Raw genomic sequence first — 21,319 nt, forward strand, 5'->3', positions numbered from 1 at the left:
CAAAACTTCCACTAAACATTTCTACAAACTTCTTTGTTGTAGACTTTATCTGCCTTGCCTCTGAGGCAATAAATATTGTCCCAGCGGCTGAAAAATTTAGGAGCAGACAAAATAATCTCAAGGAAAGAAAAAAATAGAAATCTGACAAATATGATAGACTGACTTCATGTGGAAGATATACCATGTTCCTGCTTCAAACACATAGAAACACTGCACAAAATACACAATAGTATTTTCAATTTATTGGTGAACTCAAAAGAAAGAAAGAGAAACTGCAAAGTGCCATAAATTAGCAGGAGTTCAAAATTAGAATGGTGAGCAATAGTTTATATGGTTATTAGGGCTGAAGATAGTTGTTAAAAGTAGAAGGATAGAATTTTAATGTCTTCATAAAGAGGCAAATCCATGTCCCATAGGTAGCAAGTATAGGTGACTGTGGAGTTGAAATAGCTACTTATAGCTGGGGAAAACTACATTCTGCCTTGCCTCTCCATTGATTTCTAAAATACTAAGGGAAAAACAAAACAAAATAAAAAGAATTAAATGCCACATTCTGCCCAAGGCCATGAATAGAAAAAGAATACTGGAAAAATTTGGACTCTAAATTTGTACCAAACACAGAATCAAAAAATTATTGCTTAACAGAGCAATAAACCTGTAGACAAACTAAAAAAGCATTAGATTCCCTAACAACAGTAATAATATAGCATACATCTTGTAGGATTTGAAGCATTCTAAGATCACCTACAATATCTATGCTATATTGCTATTGTTCAGAAAGTGATAAAGATATTAACTTAAGACTTTGTTAAGTGTTATTTTAAAGATTTAAGAAAGAAGAGATATTCTTACTAAATTGTAATACTCTTAAACTTCTGTATGATAGCAACAAAAACCTATACAGTACTAGGAAAAATCTAACAAAAAGTGGGCACAATCTTTATGGAGAAAGTTATTAAACTTTATTAAGGACCCAAATGGATGAAGAAAGAGTCATGCCCATGAATAGAGGGATTCAATATTTTGTAAATATCAATTCTCCCCCCAAATCAAGATAATGAAATTGCAATCCAAATTCCAACAAGCTTTCCACAGAACTTTTAGCAAGCTGATTATAAATTGGATGGAAAAGTAAAAGATTGAGAAGAAAATAGGAGAACACATGCTGCCAGTCATCAAGACTATTAATAAGGTTATAAGAATTAAAGTACAGACACACAGAATCAAATGAAAGCCTAAGAAACAGACTCATGAATATGTGGAATCTTGGTATGTGACAAAGGTGGAATAACAAATCATTTCCAAAATGACGGAACATTCAATAATTGTTGCTGAAAAAAATTGTTACTCACATGAAAAAATATATATTTATCCCATATGCACAAAAATATTCAAAATGGAGTAAATTTACTAAACAAGATAAAAACTCATTAAACTCTTGAAAGAAAACATGAGAAAATAACATCAGGTATTTCTTGTATGTGAGGCTGAGGATGTTGGATTTTGTCCTGTGGGCTGAGGAAGACACTGGAATGTTTTAAGCATAGGAATGGTATGACCATGCAGAAGACAGTTGAACCTTAAAGAATGACCATGGATTATTTTAAACTTAATCAGATGTTAATTTCAATTGCATCTGCTGTTACATATGACGTTTTTGTTGTTGGTGCAAGTCAACACATCCCTGATGCCTTGTATACAAGTTATTGATCTGGAATATGTTTTTATTTGCTAAAACTATTAGTAAAACTACCAGAAACAGTTTCTTTCCAGCTAATAGGTCCAGCAATACATCTTTATGCTCCCATCTCAGGGATATAGCAATGCTTAAGCCCAGACCAAAATCTAGTCCCCAGGGATCCTGATTGCCTCTGAATTCCATAGGACATTGCTATGTTCCATTCCACTGATGATATCATGCTGATGGACCTGGTGAGCAGCAACAATTAGAAATTCTTCCAGACATTGTGGTAAAATGCATGAATGTCAAGTGGTGGAAAACAAACCCACAAAAATTCAGAGGTCTGACATCTTAGGGAAATTTCCAGATTTCCAATGATCTGGGCCATGTTAAGTTATCTGTTCCAAGGTGAAGTACAGGTTGTTGTATCTGGTCCCTCTCACTATTATGAAAGAATTGGTAGGAACACAATTGGAAAACTGGTGACAAGGAGGTCTGGAAAAAGTATGTGGGTAGGTCTCTCTGAAAGCAAAGATATTTGTGTCCCAGGTGAATGCTCGTCAAAGAACAAACTTGGCAGGAAAATCCTGTTGATTTAAAATCATGAGATCTATAATCAGGAGAGCTTTATTTCTTATAAAGGGTTGCAGCCTGCAGGCTGGCCATCCCACAGTGTAGCCTCCAGCAGAGACTGAAAGCAAACATTTAGAAGAAGGAAGGATAAGACAGGAATTCACTCTAAGTGGATTGGCTGAGTATACATATTCTACAGGTTATAGGAGGACTATGAACAGCCCAGATATCCTATTGTGACTTTAGGCTCAATACCAGGTACAAGGCCACCCAGACTTTTTGACTAGCTCCCACACTTCAGTAAGGTCTAACTCCTATAATAAATCATTTATTCTACATAACTAGTAGTGGCTTTTCTTCTCTAAATGAAATTTGCTTGATAAAGTAGCTATGGCAGCAATGCTGGCAAGAGGTAAGGAACATTTTTTATTTATTATTTACAATGTACCTTGTACTGTGCTAAGTACTTCGTATGATTAATCCCATTTTAATCTTTGAAGAAACACTGTAAGGTAGGCACTAATTTCCCACATTTTACTAATGAGGGAAATGAGGGTCAGAAAGTTGATGGGATACAGCATGGCGTGGTTTCGCATGCCTGTAGTCCTAGATACTGTGGAGGCTGAGGCAGGAGAATCACTTGAGCCCAGGAGTTCAAGACCAGCCTTGGTGATATAGTAAGACACTGGTGAGGGAAGGAAGGGACGGAGGGAGGGAGGGAAAAGAAAGAAAAGAAAAGAAAGAAAGAAATGAAAAGAAAGAAAGAGAGGAATGTGTGAGTGTGTGTGAAAGAGATGGGGATAGAGAAAGAGAAACTTTGGGTCTGGGGACAGAGTTTGAGGGTGAGACATGAATTTGAGGTGCAATACGCAGTGAGACATATCTTCAAATGTCTTCTAGACAAGTATTTCCGGGAACTTGTGCCAGATTCTTGGCTATAATGAACAAGGTCCCTAAAGGACCTGTATACTAGAGGCAATTATGTCTCCAACCTCTCACCTGAGCTCATATATCCAGTTGTCTCCTTGATATCTATACTTGGACCTTTAATAGCCATCTCCAAACTTAATGTATCCAAAACCAAACTCCTTATTTCCATTCCTCTCAATTTCCACCAAACTTGCTGCCCCGTGCAGCTCTACTTTAGTAAATATCAAATTTCACTCCTTGAGTTGCTCTACCTAAGAGTGTGTCTTCTTTGATTCCTCTCTTCCCCTCATATTGCACAACCAATTCATCAGCAAATCCCAAAAACTCTGTTTTCATAAGGTATCCCAAATTCAGCCCCATTTCACCACCTCCATTCTTCTTCCCTGTTGTAATCTACAATTAAATCCTCCTGGACTATTACAAAATCTTAGACTGGGTCCCATGCTTCCATTCTTACCTTCCTACAAAATCTTCTACACTAGTGGCCAGAGGGATCTTTTAAAAATGTGTAAAAGATCATGATAATTTTCTAAAAACTTCTTATTTCACTTGGAATAAAATTTAAATTCCTTCCATGGTCCAAAAGACCCTACATGATCTGCACTGTCTCCCCAGAAATATCTTTTTGATCTCATTCAATACCCTACCCCATCTACTCCTTCATACTAGTATCATTTATTCATTCACTTAGGAATCATCCTTGACTCTTCTCTTACTTTCACAACTCACATAAATTCCATCAGGAAAATCCTCTTGTCTCTACCATCAAATATATTCATACATTGCTTAACAACAGAGATATTTTCTAAAAATGTGTGGTTAGGTGATTTCATCATATGAACATCACAGCGTGTACTTACATAAACCTAGATGGTATAGCCTATTATGCATCCAGGCTATGTGATATAGCCTATTGCTCCTACTGCACATACAGTGCTGAATACTTTAGGCAATTGGAAGACAATGGAAAGTGTTTGTGTATCTAAACATATCTAAACATAGAAACAGTACAGTCAAAATGTGGTATGAAAGATAAAAAATGGTACACCATGAATACAGCTTAAAGGAGTAGACGTTGCTCTGAGTTAGTCAGTGAGTGAGTGGTGAGTGAATGCGAAGACCTAGGACATTATTGTACACTACTGTGGACTTCATAAACACTGTACCATTAGGCTACACTAAGTTTATTTAAAAATTTTCTTTCTTCAACAATAAATTAATATTTTAGCTTTTTTACTTTACAAACTTCTTTATAAACTTTTAATTTGGGGGATTTTTTTTCTTTTTATTTCAGCATGTTATGGGGGTACAAACATTCAGGTTACATATATTGCCTGTGCCCTGCCCAAGTCAGAGCTTCAAGAGTGTCCATGCCCCAGATGGTGCACACCACATCCATTAGGTGTGAACATATCCATCCCCTCCTCCCCCTCCCACCTGCCCAACACCCAATGAATGTTTCTACTATATGTGCACATAAGTGTTGATCAATTAATACCAATTTGATAGTGAATGCATATGGTGCTTGTTTTTTCATTCTTGTAATACTTCACTTAGTAGAATGGGTTCCAGATCTATCCAGGATAATACAAGAAGGGCTAGGTCACCAGAGTTTTCTGTGGCTGAGTAGTACTCCATGGTATACATGTACCACATTTTATTAATCCACTCATATATTGATGGGCACTTGGGTTGGGTTGTTTCCACATCTTTGCAATTGTGAATTGTGTTGCCATAAATATTCTAGTGCAGATGTCTTTTTTATAAAATGTCTTTTGTTCCTTTGGGTAGATGCCCAGTAACAGGATTGCTGGATCAAATAGTAGTTCTACTTTTAGCTCTTTGAGGTATCTCCATATTACTTTCCATAGACGTTGTACTAGTTTGCAGTCCCACCAGCAGTGTATGAGTGTTCCTATCTCTCTGCATCCATGCCAACATTTATTGTTATGGAACTTTTTCATAAAAGCCATTTTCACTGGAGTTAAGTGATAACTCATTGTGGTTTTGATTTGCATTTCCCTGATGATTAGAGATATTGAATATTTTTTCATATGTTTCTTGGCCATTAGTCTGTCTTCACTTAAAAAGTTTCTGTTCATGTCCTTTGCCCACTTTTTGATGGCACTGTTTGATTTTTTCTTGCTGATTCTCCTGAGTTCTATATAGATTCTAGTTATCAGCCCTTTATCAGATGTGCAACATGTGAATATTTTCTCCCATTCTGTAGGTTTTCTGTTTGCTCTCGTGATAGTTTCCTTGGCTGTGCAGAAGCTCTTTAATTTGATCAGGTCCCATTTATTTATTTTTGTTGTTGCTGTGATTGCCTTTCAGGTCTTCTTCATAAATTCTTTCCCCAGGCCAATGTCTATAAGAGTTTTTCCAACATTTTCTTCCAGAATTCTTATAGTTTCATGCTTTAGTTTTAAGTCTGTTATCCACCATGAGTTGAGTTTTTGAGAGGTGAAAGGTGCGGATCCTGTTTCAGTCATCTACATGTGGCTATCCAATTTTCCCAGCACCATTTATTGAATAAGGACTCTTCCCTAGTGTATATTTTTGTCTGCTTTGTCAAAGATTAGATAGCTATATGAGAATGATTTTATATCTGCGTTCTCAGTTCTGTTCCATTGGTCTATGTCTATGTCTCTGTTCTTGTGCCGGTACAATGCTGTTTTAGTTACTACAGCCTTGTAGTAGAGCTTGAAGTCTGGTAAATTGATGCCTCCCAATTTGTTCTTTTGCTTAAGATTGCTTTTGCAATACGGGGTCCTCTCTGGTTCCATACAAAGCCTAGAATTATTTTTTCTAGATATGCAAAAAATGATGTTGGTATTTTAATAGGCATTGCATTGAATCTGTAGATCACTTTGGGTAGTATAGACATTTTAACAATGTTGATTCTGCAGACTCATGAGTATGGTATGGTTTTCCACCTGTTTACGTCCTCTGCTATTTTTTTCCTCATTGTTTCATAATTCTCCCTGTAAAGGTCTTTCACATTCTTAGTTAAATATATTCCTAGGTATTATATTTTCTTTCTTGCTATTATGAAGAGTATTGAGTCTTTCATTTGGTTCTCAGTTTGACTCTTGTTGGCATATAGGAATGCCACAGCTTTGTGTACATTGATTTTGTAACCTGAGACTTTGCTGAATTTGTTTATCAATTTCAGTAGTCTCATGGCAGAATCTTTGGGGTTATCTAGATATAAGATCATATTGTCAGTGAAGAGTGATAGTTTGACCTCTTCTGCCCCCATTTGGATGCCCTTGATTTCCTTCTCTTGTCTGATTGCTCCGGCTAGGACTTCTAGCACTATCTTCAATAGAAGTGGTAACAGAGGTCAACCTTGACTGGTTCCAGTTCTAAGTGGGAATGCTTTCAATTTTTCCCCATTGAGTATGATGTTGGATGTGGGTTTGTCATATATGACTTCTATCAATTTTAGGTAAGTCCCGTCTATGCCTATTTTATTAAGCATTCTTACCAAAGGGTGCTGAATTTTGTCGAATGCTTTTTCTGCATCTATTGAGAGGATCATATGGTCTTCGTTTTTACTTCTTTTTATGTGGTGAATTACATTTATGGATTTGCGTATGTTGAACCATCCCTGTATCTCTGGGTTGAAGCCCACTTGATTATGATGGATTATTTTTTTGATAAGTACCTGAATTCAGTTTGCTAGGCTTTTATTGAGAATTTTTGCATGTATACTCCTAAGGGATATTGGTCTGTAGTTTTCCTTTTTTGTTGAGTCCTTTCCTGGTTTTGGTATCAGGGTGATGTTGGCTTCAAAATGTGTTGGGGAGGATTCCTTTCTTCTCAATGTTGTGGGATAATTTCTGCGGGATAGGCAACAGTTCTTCTGGTAGGAGAATATCTGTAGGAGTAGACTGGAAGTAGTGGTGGTAGGGAAATATGAGACCAATATGGGAAATTGATGTGGGAACATCTTCTCATGCCTTTTGATTCAACGTTGTGGCAAGCACTCCTGGAGCCAGTCCTACTCTGGTTTTGAAGCTTAGACATGATGATGCCTACATAAATGATATGTTAGAGATACTTTGGAATAGTATTAAGGAAAGGGTGAGAAGGCTCTGGATATGGGAATTTTGACTAGATTTTCAATGTGAGACTGGAGAACCCACAACCTGACTATTTCCTGGAATGGCCCAGTGGACACTTTCTTTACTAAGCAATGAGGAATCTGTAAGTGAGGGAGCTCAATAGTTCAGGGTTGGCAGTAGCAGATATTGCCATGGAACTGATTTCCTACTTATTGGTCTGAGAGTTTCTGCATGCATCAGAGATAATGTGGATTTAGGGTCCACAATGGACAGCAATGCCAGAATAGCAGTAGGGGTCCTTTAATTTACAAGGACCTGTGGTGATGGCCAGATCACTGTGTTCCAAGGAGTGAGAATGGTGGACTGCCAACTGGGGTTGTTACTTGACTTATACTATATCCAACAAAAGTTGGCAGTTGATGATTAGGTGCTGCAATGGAAAATAGTAGTCCCTCATTTTATACCTATGTCATTCCACAAACTGACATAGATATAAAGCCCATCGACTGAAGAGAAGCCAAGCCCCCTTGAGGAAATATCCTGCAACATAACCGCAAGTAGTAAACATTACCCTGATCCTTCCTCACAAAGTCTTTGGCTATTTATCAAGGCAGCTATGCAATGGAGAAGGTGGAATAGTCAGACTTTTTGAGAACTCTTAGATATGAAATATGAGTGGATATTGACACCAGAGGACCTGAAATGACATTATAGTCTTCTTTAGAATGGTGAGCTTATAAAAACCAGGTAATAAATGGAGTTCTGGTCCAAGTCCGTCCCAGGGAGGGTTCATTGGCTCCGTGACTTTCCCTGTGGTTTTAGTTCTGTATTCCTAAAGTATATATTTGGTATACAGACACTCAATAGCAGGCAACAGCCTCATATAGGTTTTCTGGTCTGTGGTGTAGAAGCTGTTATAATAGGAAAGTCTAGGGAGAAGCCCTTAAAACTGTCCCCATCCACTTATCCAAGCCAAGATGTTAAATCAGAGCAACTGTATCTCAGAAGAACAAATTGCAGAAAATAGTACCACCATTAAAGACTTGAAGTATGCAGGACACATGGGTTTTAGTTCTTATTATACCCCCATTCACCTCTGTAAAAATGAGATGGATTGCAATGGATGCTGTGGACTGCTATAAACTTAACCAGATGGTAACTCTAATCCTAGCTGCTGCACTGTGATCAACACAGACACTGTAGCTATTGAATCAGTGAATGGAAACTTCTTTATCCATAACAGTAATGAGGAACAGAAAGAGCATTTACATTTCAAGGATAGCATTACTTATTCATTGTTGTGGCCCATGTCTTAGTCTGCTCCTGCTGCTATAACAAAATACCATAAACTAGGTAGATTATAAATAACAAATATTTATTTCTCACAATTCTGGAGGCTGGGAAGTCCAAGTTCAAGGCTCTAGGAGCGTTAGCATTTGATGAGGACTGCTATCTGCTTCCAAAATGGTGCCTTTTTGCTGTGTCCTCATATGATGAAAGGGGGAAGGGCAAAACAGGGCCTAGCTAGTTTTCTCCAGCCCTTTTGTAAGGCACTAATCACCTCTCAAAGAGCCCATCTCTTAGTACTGTCGCATTGGGGATTAAGTTTCAACATGAATTTTGGAGGGGACACAAACATTCAAATTATAGCAACCCAGAACTATGTTAATTCTTCTGCTCTGTCAAAATATAGCTTATTGGGACCTTAACATTTGTACATTCCACAGAATGTCATGCTGATCTGCATAGTGCTAACTGTATCTGATGAGCAGTAAGTGGAAAAGATACTCAATGCCTTAGTAAGACATATCTATGCCAGAGAGTGGGTGATAAATCTCATGAAATTGAGATCTGCCACCTCAGTGAAGTTTTTAGGGATCTGGTGACATTTTCATCCTTTTTTGGACCATGATTTGGCTGGTAAGGTCTTTGACTAACATTGTTTATCTCACTTGGAAGCTAGAAGGATGAATTTGTTTATATATTCAATTTTTTTCTAATTTGTTAATTTCTGTGTTTCTAAGTTATATTAATTCATTATTTTTCCTTTCCAATTTTTATACATACTTTGATAGAAATTTTTATAGGTTGTCAAATTGTTCTCCAAGTGAATCATACAAATTAATATTCCCTCTGTACAATATAAAAATAACTTCTATCCCATACATTAACAAGCCTTAGGTAAAATGTTACTCTTTAGAACAAGTATAAATCAGATATGTAGAAAATCCTATCCTGTTATTTTATTTTGCCTGTGTAAATATGAATTTCTTTTTATATATTTTTTGGCCATTCTTGTGTTGACTAATTTCCTTTTCTGCTTTTCATCTTTCTTACTGATTTATAAGTGTTCTTTATATTTAAATGATATTAAATCTTTGACAAATCCATTGTAATTTTTTGCTGATTTGTCTTTTTGTTGTTTTTTTTTCATTTTGCCACACAAGCTTTTAAAACTTTTGTTACAAGAATTACACACACACATATATATGCATATATATAAATATTCTTTTATTTTATGGTTTTCAGTTTTGCAGCTCTGTGTTATATTTAGAAATTTTTTTTCTACTCCATAATTATAAAAATATTACTTATGTTTTCTTGTAGCACTTCTGTAAGAAACTTCTAGGTTTTACTTGTTGCATGTATTAGGTTATTAAGTAAGAAATCTCCTATTTCCTTATGTACTAAGTTTGACAGTTGATATCTCTGACATTTCACTTTGACATTTCTTGTTTTATTTTTGTTGTGGAGATACATTCTCATTCTTTCGAACGCATGGCTTAGCTTGTGACTATCTTTCAGATTTTTTTAAGAGCAATTTTTGTGAAACCATGGATAAGTCAAAAATTTGTATTATTTTAGAATATGAGTTCTGTCATGGAACCAATGTTGCACAGACAGCTCAAAATATCAATGAAGTGTTTGGGAAGGATGTGGTTAATGACCACACAGCACAGTATGTTGATGGTTAGAGAAGTTTCATTCTGATGATTTTAATCTTGAAAATGAGCCACATGGGTGACCACAGACCAAGGTAGATAATGATGAGCTGAAAGCTATAGTGGAAGCAAATCCATCTTAACCTACACGTGAATTAGCAACAAGGTTTGACGTTACTATTCCAACAATATTGGACCATTTGAAATAAATCATCAAGGCAAAGAAGCTGGATAGATGGGTTCCGCATGAATTAAATGAGCATCAAAGAGAAATGTCTTGATGTTTGCCTTTCTTTGCTGTCACAACATAAAGGTGAACCATTTCTACACCATATTGTACATGTGATGAAAAATGGATTCTTTTTGACAATTGCCAAGTGTTTGGCGCAATGGTTGGATAAAGATGAAGTACCAAAACACCATCCAAAACCAAATAGTCATCATAAAAAGCTAATGGTGTCTGGTGGTTCAGCACTGGTAGTAACCACTATAGCTTCATGAAACCTGGTCAATCCATTACAGCATGTCTACTACAACCAACTGGATGAAATGATGAGGAAGTCTGCAATTAAGCCGCTGAAAGTGGTCAATAGAGACAGGGCAATCCTCTTGCAAGACAATGCTCAACCACATGTCGCACAAACAATGCTGCTCAAAATTTCAGAGGCTGGGCTTGGAAACTTTCTATCATCCACTGTATTCACCAGAACTTGCACCAACTGACTACCATTTCTTCCTGGCTTTTGACCTCTTCTTGCAAGGAAAAATATTCAATTCTTAACAAGCTGTGGAAAATGCCTTTTGCGATTTCATTGCCACTTGCTCTCCAGGCTTCTTCACTGCTGGCATAAACAAGCTACCATTAAGATGGCAAAACTCTGTTGATAGGTTAAGCGCATACATTGATTAATTGTACTGCTTCTTGTTTGAGATATAACAAACTAAACTTTTGCTTCAAAATTGGACATTTCATATTTAATGACCTAAAGCAACCTTTTTTTTTTTTCTTTTTTAAATATAAACCTAAAAAAAATGTGCCTTTATTGGTAAGGAGGAAAAGAAAAAATGTACTTTGGCAAGGCAACTGGCAGTATCTTTACTCTTGAACTTTTTCAATTCATTGTCCACACTGGTACCAGAGTTATTTCTAGAATATAAATCAGACATTTCCCTGTAAGAATCCTTTAGCAGCTTCCTTTCACTATGAGGATAAAATAAAAACATGTTAGGATAGGATACTAGCCCTTTTAATTCAGTTATTTTCTACTTCACCATCTACATCTTTTCCCATTTCCCCATAAAGACCCTTTCATATCAGAATATTTGTATTTCCCTGATCTGACCACACTCACATTTCACTGCCTTTGTATATAAGCTCAAATGTTTGTTCTGTTTCACAGGTTTGTTCCCATATCTCAGGCCCTCTGGACTACTTCCGCTTCCACGTCAACCCTCAAGTTTAACAAACTTTTTCTGGGTGCTTTTTCAGAAGTCAGAGTTAAATACCCTCCCCATCAGTGATCCCATGAAAGCCAATAGGTACTTAAGACACTCTGCATTAGAAGACCACACTGCAGTAGAAAGTGTTTGCTTATCTGCCTCTTCCCCTAGACTGTGAGTTCTATGGCATTGCTATCCTTGGAAGAATCAATTGAAAATCATTGTATGGGTCTATTTCTGAACTTTCTCTTCTGTTCTACTAATCTACTTGTCTATCTTTAGACCAATAGCACACTCTCTTGATTAAAGTAGCTTTATTCTGTCTCTAAATTAGGTAGTATAAGTGTTCCAACTTGCCTTTCTTTTTCAAAGTTACTAAGTCCTTGGCATTTCCATATGAATTTTAGAATCAGCTTGTCAATTTTACAAAAAAGAAAAAAGTAAAGCATGATGTAATTTTGCCTGAGAATGCATTGAATCTATAGATAAATTTTGGGGAAGAACTGACAACTTAACAAAACTGAGTCTTCTGATCTATGAACACGGTTTATCACTCCATGTACTTCATCCTTCTTTAACTTCTCACAGCAATGTTTTGTAGTTTTAAGTTTATAGGTCTTGAATCTCTTCTGTCAGATTTCTAAATATTTAATATATTTGATGCCATTGTAAGTTGTATTTTTAAAATTTTAATTTCCAATTGTTCATTGATAAAATATAGAAATACAACTGATTTTTAAGTAATGATCTGGTATCCTACAACCTTGTTAATCTCCCTTATTTTATACTAGCTTTTTAAATAAATTCCATTTGGTTTTCCACATAATCTTCTGCCAATAAATATTACTTCTTCCTTTCTAATATTATAGCTTTTATTTCTTTTTCTTGCCTAATTGCACAGATTAGAACTTCTAGTAAAATGCTGAATAGAAGTACTGAAAGCAACCATTCTTACCATGTTTCTGATGTTAGGGAGAAACTATTTTATCTTTCACCACTAAGTATGTTATTAGCTGTAGGGTTTTAGTAGATGACATTCACCTGGATGAAGTTCCCTTGTATTCCTAGCTGAAATCTATTGTTTTAAAATCAGGAATGAAAGTTGGATTTTATAAAATGATTTTCTGCATCTATTGACATGGTTATGTTTTTAGTATTTTACTCCTTAAACATTACATTGATTACTTTTCAAATATTAAGAAAATATTGCATATTTGGGATATGTCCCACTCAGCAATGATGGATTATTCATTTTACATGTTATTGGATTTGATATGTTAAAATTTATTTAGAATTTTTGCATGTATATTAGTGATTGACATTGGTCTGTAGTTTTCTTTTCTTGTAATGTCTTTGTCTGGTTTTGGGTAATAGAGGAATGCTGGCCCCATAGAGTAAGTAGAGATGTATATTCCTCTCTCTAATTTTCAGGAAGATTTTGTGTAGAATTGGTATAATTTCTTTCTTAAATGTTTGGTAGAATTCACTAGTGAAGCCATCTGTGCTTGGAGTTTTTGCCCTAGAGTTGGGTAAAAATTTGTTTAAAAAAATGATAAACTGAACTTCATCAAAATTAAGAACTTCTGTTCTTTGACAGACACTCAACAGGATGAAAGATAAACCACAGATTGAAAGAATATATTTGCAAATAATATATCTGATAAAAGACTTGAATTTAGAATGTATAAAGAGCTCTCAAAATTCAATAAGAAAGAAAAAACCGGTAACAAAGGAGCAAAATGTTCAAAGTAGCTTTATCATAATAGTCAAAATTAGGAACAATGTAAATGTTGATCAACAGGTAAATGTAGAAATATAGCCATGCAATGGAATACTACTTAGCAATAAAAACGAGGGAACTGTTGATATGTGACATCATCAACAAGGATTAATCTAAAAATAATTATGCAGAGTAAAAGAAGCCAAATTAAAAAAGAGTGCATACTGATTGAGCCTGTTATTTAAATTCAGTGAAATGCAAACTAAACTATAGTGACAGAAAGCAGAGAAGTCATTGCCTGGTACTGTGTATGCAAGGAGGGGCATAAGGAAAAGATTACAAAGGAGCATGCAGAAACTTTTGAAGGTGATGGCTATGTTCATTATTGTAATTGTGGTGATGGCTTTGTGTGTGAATAAAAATTTTTTAAGGCCGGGCGCGGTGGCTCACGCCTGTAATCCTAGCACTCTGGGAGGCCGAGGTGGGCGGATCGTTTGAGCTCAGGAGTTCGAGACCAGCCTGAGCAAGAGCGAGACCCCACCTCTACTAAAAATAGAAAGAAATTATATGGACAGCTAAAAATATATATAGAAAAAATTAGCCGGGCATGGTGGCGCATGCCTGTAGTCCCAGCTACTCGGGAGGCTGAGGCAGGAGGATCGCTTGAGACCAGGAGTTTGAGGTTGCTGTGAGCTAGGCTGACGCCACGGCACTCACTCTAGCCTGGGCAACAGGGTGAGACTCTGTCTCAAAAAAAAAAAAAAAAAAAATTTTTTAAATTTATTGTATACTTAAATATGTCAATTTTCTTCAATAAAGCTGATAAAATATTAAATACATCAGAAATACCATAATGGAATTAAAAAGTCTAACCATGTATGATAATTTTAGGTGTCAGTGTCAACTTGAATGGATTGAGAGATGCTTCTGGGTATGTCTTTGATGGTGTTTCCAAGACAATGACATGAGACTCAGCGGACTGAGAAAGAAGACCTACCCTCAATGTAGGCAAACAACATCCAATTGGCTGGGGACTCAGGGCTGGGGCAAAATGGGCAACAAAAAAAAAACGGTGATTAGTGATTTTATCTTTCATTGCCCCCCACCGCCCCCATCCCTTTTTTCTGGAGCAGGACGCTTTTCCTCCTCATGCCTTTAGATATCAGACTTAAAGTTCTTCAGCTTTTGGACGCTGCAACTTGCATCAGCAGCTTCCCAGGGATTTTGGGCCTGACTGGGGGCTGCAACATGGACTTCTGAGGCTCCTGGACTGAACTGAGCCACTACCGGCTTCTCTTTGCTTTGGTGACCATGTGAGCCAATTGCCTCCAATAAATCCCCTACTGTATGTCCTACTGATTCTGTCTCTCTGGAGAACTCTAATACACCATGAATGGAGAGAAGATAATTGCCACATATATAAGTTACAAAGGATTAGTATTCTGTGAATAAACAGAGTCCCTAAGAATCAATAAGAAAAAGTTAACAACTCAATGGAAAAGTGGGTAAAAGTAATGAACAGAAATTTCACATAAAAAGATATAAAGTGGTTCTCTAACACATGAAATTATATTCAATTTTTTCAGTATGGAAATTATAAGTTCTTTTCAGATTGGTTAAAATAGAAAAGTTAGACAGAAGTATATGTGACGATGTGGAACATTAGGAATTTGTTATTAGCCATTACTGATAAATTGAAACAATCATGTTTGAAAATAGTTTGCTCCCACCCAGGAAAATTGAACATGCTCAAACTCCACAAATCTTCAATCCACTTTAGCTATGTACCTAAATACATTGTTGAATGTGTATGCTTGTAAACAAGAATGCTTGTGGAAATATTGTTTAAATAAAAAATATTCTAGAAACAATCTAAATATTCATTAGCAGTATAATAGATACATAATTTATGATATATTCATATTAATACAATAGTATATTCTCAAAATATTATAGACATGTAAAATGAATGAACTACAGTACCATACATACAGTACACCAACGTGACTATACCTGAAAAACAATGTTCATTGAAAGAGACAGATTACAGAAGCATTCTTACAAATTCTCATAAATTTCAAAAACAGGCAAAACAGAAGAGTATGTTTTTTAGAGCTGTATGTTCAAGTAGCAAAACAACAACAAAACCTCAAAAAACAAACCCACAACAACTATAAAGGAAAGCAAGAGAATGATTAATTAAATCAGGATATTGTTTATCTTTGGGTGGAGACAATGAATTGGGTGGGATCACATAAAATGCATCTGAGGTATGATAATATTCAGTTTCTGGCCTGGATATGGGTACATGGATTTTTGTTTATTACTATTACTATTGAATTTGTACACTTTATATACTCTTTGTGAGGTATGCTTCACTTCACAATTTATGAATATTTAATACAAAGGATGGGAGAAAGATAAGAGACAGAGGATAGAGAGACTAATTACAAGGCTAATACAATTACTCACAAAAAAAGAAATCTGAAGATCTAGAACTATGTATTATCTAGAAATGGGAGGGGGTACAGTGCAGATTGTTATTTAGCATTAAATGAATTGATGAGAGTCCCTTGCATAGTACATGGCCCAAAGTGAGACTAAATAATTGTTAGTTTTCCTTCTTCAACCCTTTTCTCACTGACTTCCCATATTGTATGTGTGTATAAGTAGAGAATAAAAATATACTAGATAAATTTTCAGTACCAATTCCAGAAGTCCAGTACTATCATAAATACTCTTAAGGGCTGCCTGACCAACCCTGCTTTAGGACTGTTGATCTAGGGCTGTTGATGCTATGGATGCAACAGAATAGAGTAATGGTTCTCACACTTAAGTGTGGGCAAGGATCACATTTAAACACACACACACACAAATCACACTTTGTTAAAAGGCAGATTATTTGTTTTATTGATACATAACTATACATATTTATGAGGTACATATGATATTTTGATACATGCTTATAATGTGTAATGATTAAATCAGGATAATTGGGATATCCATCACTTCATTTATCATTTCTTTGTGTTGAGAACACTCCGAATCTTCTAGATATTTTGAAATACATAATAAATTATTGACAACTATAATCAAAAAGGCATATTATTTTGAGTCCACACAAAAGATTTTAATTTAATAGGCTTGGATAAGGTTCAGGGATCTGCATTCTTAAAGCAAGCATTCCCCCCATATTATTAATGCAGATGGTTTGGACGTGACTTTTGGAAACACTGGTTTTACTGGTTACAGTTCTGGAATGAGATAGATCTGGGTTCAGATAAAGTACATACAGTTCTTTATTTCCTAGGTGTTAAACTTTGGGCAAATTATTTTATCTCTTTATGTCTCATTTTCATTTTGTAGTATAATAGTTCCTACTTCATAGAATTGTTGTACGAAATGTATGAAGTAATACACACACACACACACACACACACACACACGGTTTTAGCATGGAGCCTGGTACATACAGAACCTTTTATAAATTTTAATTATGTCTGGGGGATGGATATGCTTGAAGCTCTGACTTGGGTAGGGCAAAGGCAATATATGTAACCTAAACATTTGCACCCCTGTAATATGCTGAAATAAAAAAAATTATGATTATAATTGTTGCCAGTAGCGATGGTTGTAATTTGATAGCTCAGAGGTCAGCTGGGACCATGCAGCTACTTAACTCTACAAAAAGTTGATTCAAATCCCAATTACATGGATTTCAGTATCCAAAACCTTCCTCAATGATTTATATACATCCGATAGGCTTATATTTTCATGGACCCCTCTGACTCTGATTTCCTGTTTCTCAGAAGTTTTTGTTCTTTGTTCTATAGTATATTACAGTTGCTCATTTCTTTGTCATAATTATAAGTCAGGGTCCTTTAGATGTCATCATTTCCTTCAGAGCAACCACAAAGACAAGGCTGTTGCTTGTAGCAAAACTTTAATTAATTAAATATCTGGAGGCTCTCTAAATGTTGCATAGGAAACAACTTGGAATCACATGTTAGATCTTTTATCTATATTGGCTGTACCACCCCATATAATATCCCCAGTCTCCTGAAATCTTGCTAATTCTCCCCTTTCTCTCTTCTTCATGCCCTCTCTCCTAGATTATTCTGAAATATTGAATTCTCCCTTAATTACACAGAGCAATTCAGCTCTCTCTGGCCACTCCTAACCTTGCATGGTTACTAATTCGAAGTGTATGCCATAGACTACTACTACTCAACTACAAAAAACAATGGTGAACTAGCACCTCTTATATTATCCTGGATAGAGATTGAGTCCATCTTTCAAAGTGAGGGATCACAAGGATGGAATACATGCACCACATGTACTGGCTATCAAATTGGTACTAACTGATCAACATGAAAGAGTTCATATGGTAGGAATACTCATTGGGTGCTGGTCAGGTGAAGGGGGTGGGGGGGGTAAACCCACAACTAATGGAAGCAAAACGTACTGTATGGGGGAAGGACACACTTGTAGCCCTGGATTAGGCAAGGCAAACACATTACATGTAACCAAAATGTTTGTACTCCCATAATATCCTGAATTTAAAAAAAGTGTCTTTTATTTAGCAAGATTTATCATTTCTTAGAGAGTAATTGTGGTTATAAGTAGCATGGAATGAAACATTTGGAAATAAATATTGAAAAGAAAGTGGTGGCCACATTGAAATAAAAAAAAGGAAATAAAAATTAATTTTCTACAATGGATCTGCCATATTCCACCAATAATATTTGATATCCCCCTCAACTTCCAGAAAAACTATTGCATTTAACTTCATTCTCTTTAATTGAACCCAGAAGAATTATTTCACAGAATAATTTAGAAGAAAATTAAACTTGATTTTCCTTCTTTATTTTTTCTGTGTTTCCAAATAATCATAAATTTTAATGGTAAGAATTTCTAACAACTGTGTAAAGTTCAATGAACACTGGCTTGGGAACCTATAGCCTGGGTTCCAGTCCTGGCTTTGTCTCAGACAATTTAGCAAATCACTTAATCCAACTCCCTGTTTACTGTATTTTTAAAATGGGGTGGCGTGTATTAGTTTTCTATTGCTATAAGCTTAGTGGCTTAAAACAACACAAACTTATCTTAGAGTTCAGTAGATCAGAGTCTGGCACAGGTCTCACTGAGCTAAAATCAAGGTGTTAACAGGGCTGCATTCCTGTCTGGAGACTCTGGGGGAGAACTGGTTTCCTTGCTCTTTCCAGCTTCTAGAGGCTACCCACAGTCAGTGGCTCTTGCCCCCATGCTCCACCTTCAAAGTCAGCAATGGTGTCAATTTCTCACATCTCCTCACTCTGACCTCCTCTTCTGCCTTTCTTGTCCACTTTTAATGGCTGTAGCGATTACACAGGGCCCACGGGGACATTTCAGGATAATCTCCCTATCTTAATGTCAGCTAATTGGGAATCTTAATATCTCTTTGTCATGCAAGGTAACATAACACAAATTGTAGGAATTAGAACTTGGACATCTTTGGGAAGGGCATTATTCTGCCTACCACATTACATAACAGAATATTTCTAATATCTTTAACTTAAAAAGTCTATAACTTTTTCTGCTTCCCCACTGAAGAGTTTCATGGGACTGTTAATCATTTGCCTTGCTCTGGGTAAGAAGCAGAAACTTAACCCAAGGCAGGCTGATTGAATTTTCTCCTTAGAAAATGAATCATGGGAAAAGAAACGAGACTGAACAGTTTTTTTCTTTTTTCAAAAAGAACCTTTATCACTTTTATTAACATAGTAGCCTTTAATGCTTTCTTGACAGATGCCTTTGGAGTACCTGCTTTCTGGGTTGGAGTTTTTTGACCCTTTTGAGCTTTCTGAGCAGGTGCTACCTTCTGGCCCATGGCTTTCTGGACAGGAACTTTCTAGGCTAGACACCTTTGCCAACAGTGGTCATTTCTTTTTTTTGCCAGAACTTCAGCAGCACTCATAGCAGCAGGTGCTTTTTTTGGAGAAGCTTTCAAGACAGCTGCTTTTCAAAGCTTCTTATATTCATTCTTGATTATTCTGTTCCTCATTTTCTTTGCTTCATGACTTCAAAATGATCAAAATCTGTCATTTTGGCTTTCCTTTCCCTGGCTGCAATCTTCTCAGCCCATCTTGTAGCTTCCCATTTTGTATTTAATATTAATATCTGCCTTCTGCCAGGCATGTTAGACATACTTCTGATGGGCACTGCATGGGAACTTGAAGATAAAGTCAGCATGGCCTGTCTACAAAGTCCATCAACAGAAGCCCTATTCTGATCAATAACATCTACAATAGTGGCCAGCTTTCAGGCATGAAGCCCAAAGGAGCCATGGGCCACCAGCCTACCGCCATAAAGCACCTGAACACCTGGTCAGTGGTGTTTGGTGAGAAGCCAGGGGTTTTTGTTTTTGCATTCTTTTTTTTTTTTTTTTTTTTTCCATTCCATTGGCTACATCAGGGGAAAATGGCAAGAAACAACTACTATTTTGACTCTTTGGAGCTATTTGGTTCCTGAGTCCTTAGAGTGCCAAGCCTGGTTCTTCAACTTTCCTTTCCTTCCTACAAGCATCCTTCCTGTATATTCTTCCAATAAATTTGTTTTGCTCATAGTAGTTAGAGTCCATTTCTAGCATGCAGTCAATCAAATTGACACTCCTTTCTTTCTTGACCTTTATGACTGCATTTCCTGGTTCTCTTTGAACTTGTCTGACCACTGCAAGCTCCTTCTACACAAGACTCCTTTTCAGACTTTCTTTTCTTCTCTGTTTTATAACTACCCATTCTTAGCTGTCTTTTTTCCTTCACATTTTCCATTTCATTCAAAGTTATGGCTTTGACTCACATCTTTATACTGAAGTCACAATTCCTGTATTGATTTAACTTTACATTTAGCTGCTGTTCATCATGCTCATATAAATGTCCCACTACCAACTCAAGCTCAGTATGAACTGAGTCACAAAACTCTCACTAATTTAAAAACAAGATGTTTCTCCTTCATTTCTGATCTCTGTTATCCAGTCACTCAGGATAGAAATTGATTGAGAGCTTTAAGTCTCTTATTTTCACTGTATTGAGCATCTGTTGTTTTTGTCTACTCTATATGACAATTTCTTCTAGAAAACTGAACTTCTCTCATTCCATGTCAGCCATGGTGCCCTGCCTCCTACAGGAATAGTCACTCAACCCATGAAGAAACACTGTGTGTAATATACACATTGAGCATCCCTCATCCAAATATCCAAAATGCTACAAAATCCAAAACTTTTTGAGTACCAACATAATACAAGTGAAAAATTCCATACCTGACTCCATGTGATGGGTCACATTCAAAACACAATCAAAATCTAGTTTCATGCACACAATTAGTAAAAACAGTATATATAATTTCCTTCAGGCTATGTGTATAAATGTGTATATGAAACATAAATGAATTTCGTGTTTAGACTTGGGTCCCATCCCCAAGATACCTCATTATGTATATGCAAATATTCCAAAGTCCAAAAAAATACTAAATCCAAAACACTTTTGGTCCCAAGCATTTCAAATAAAGGATACTCAACCTATATTTGTATAATTTATGGATGTTGGGAAAGAGAAGACATTATTCTTTAAGTTGCTAAGCTGGGAGGATGTAACTCTGTCATGTGGATAGCATCTGTTTAGCAGAATACAGCCAAATATATAAACAGAATAAGGGTTAAAGATACATAGCCTTGAACTCTTGGATCTAAGCCTAAAAAAACCATACTAAATCTAAACTTTCTAATTCTATGACCTAATAAGTTCTGCTTATTTTTTCTTAAGCTGATTTGAATTGGGTTTCTATCACTTCTATGATGCTAAGGAGCTGTAACATTTACCAGATCCTATAGATCTTAACATTCAAATGTCTAACATGCATCCCTTCTTTTCTCTTCCACTGCTGGTATACAATAGCATGACTTCATGTCATTCTTCTACTACAGCAA

General features: G+C 36.2%; 1 pseudogene; it reads right to left on the reverse strand.

The window, feature by feature from the left end:
* LOC138390302 (large ribosomal subunit protein eL14 pseudogene) overlaps nt 1-21,319 on the reverse strand; it is a 28,315-nt pseudogene that overhangs the window by 2,279 nt on the left and 4,717 nt on the right.

This window comes from Eulemur rufifrons, chromosome 8, assembly GCF_041146395.1.
Source record: "Eulemur rufifrons isolate Redbay chromosome 8, OSU_ERuf_1, whole genome shotgun sequence".
Classification (NCBI taxonomy): domain Eukaryota; kingdom Metazoa; phylum Chordata; class Mammalia; order Primates; family Lemuridae; genus Eulemur; species Eulemur rufifrons.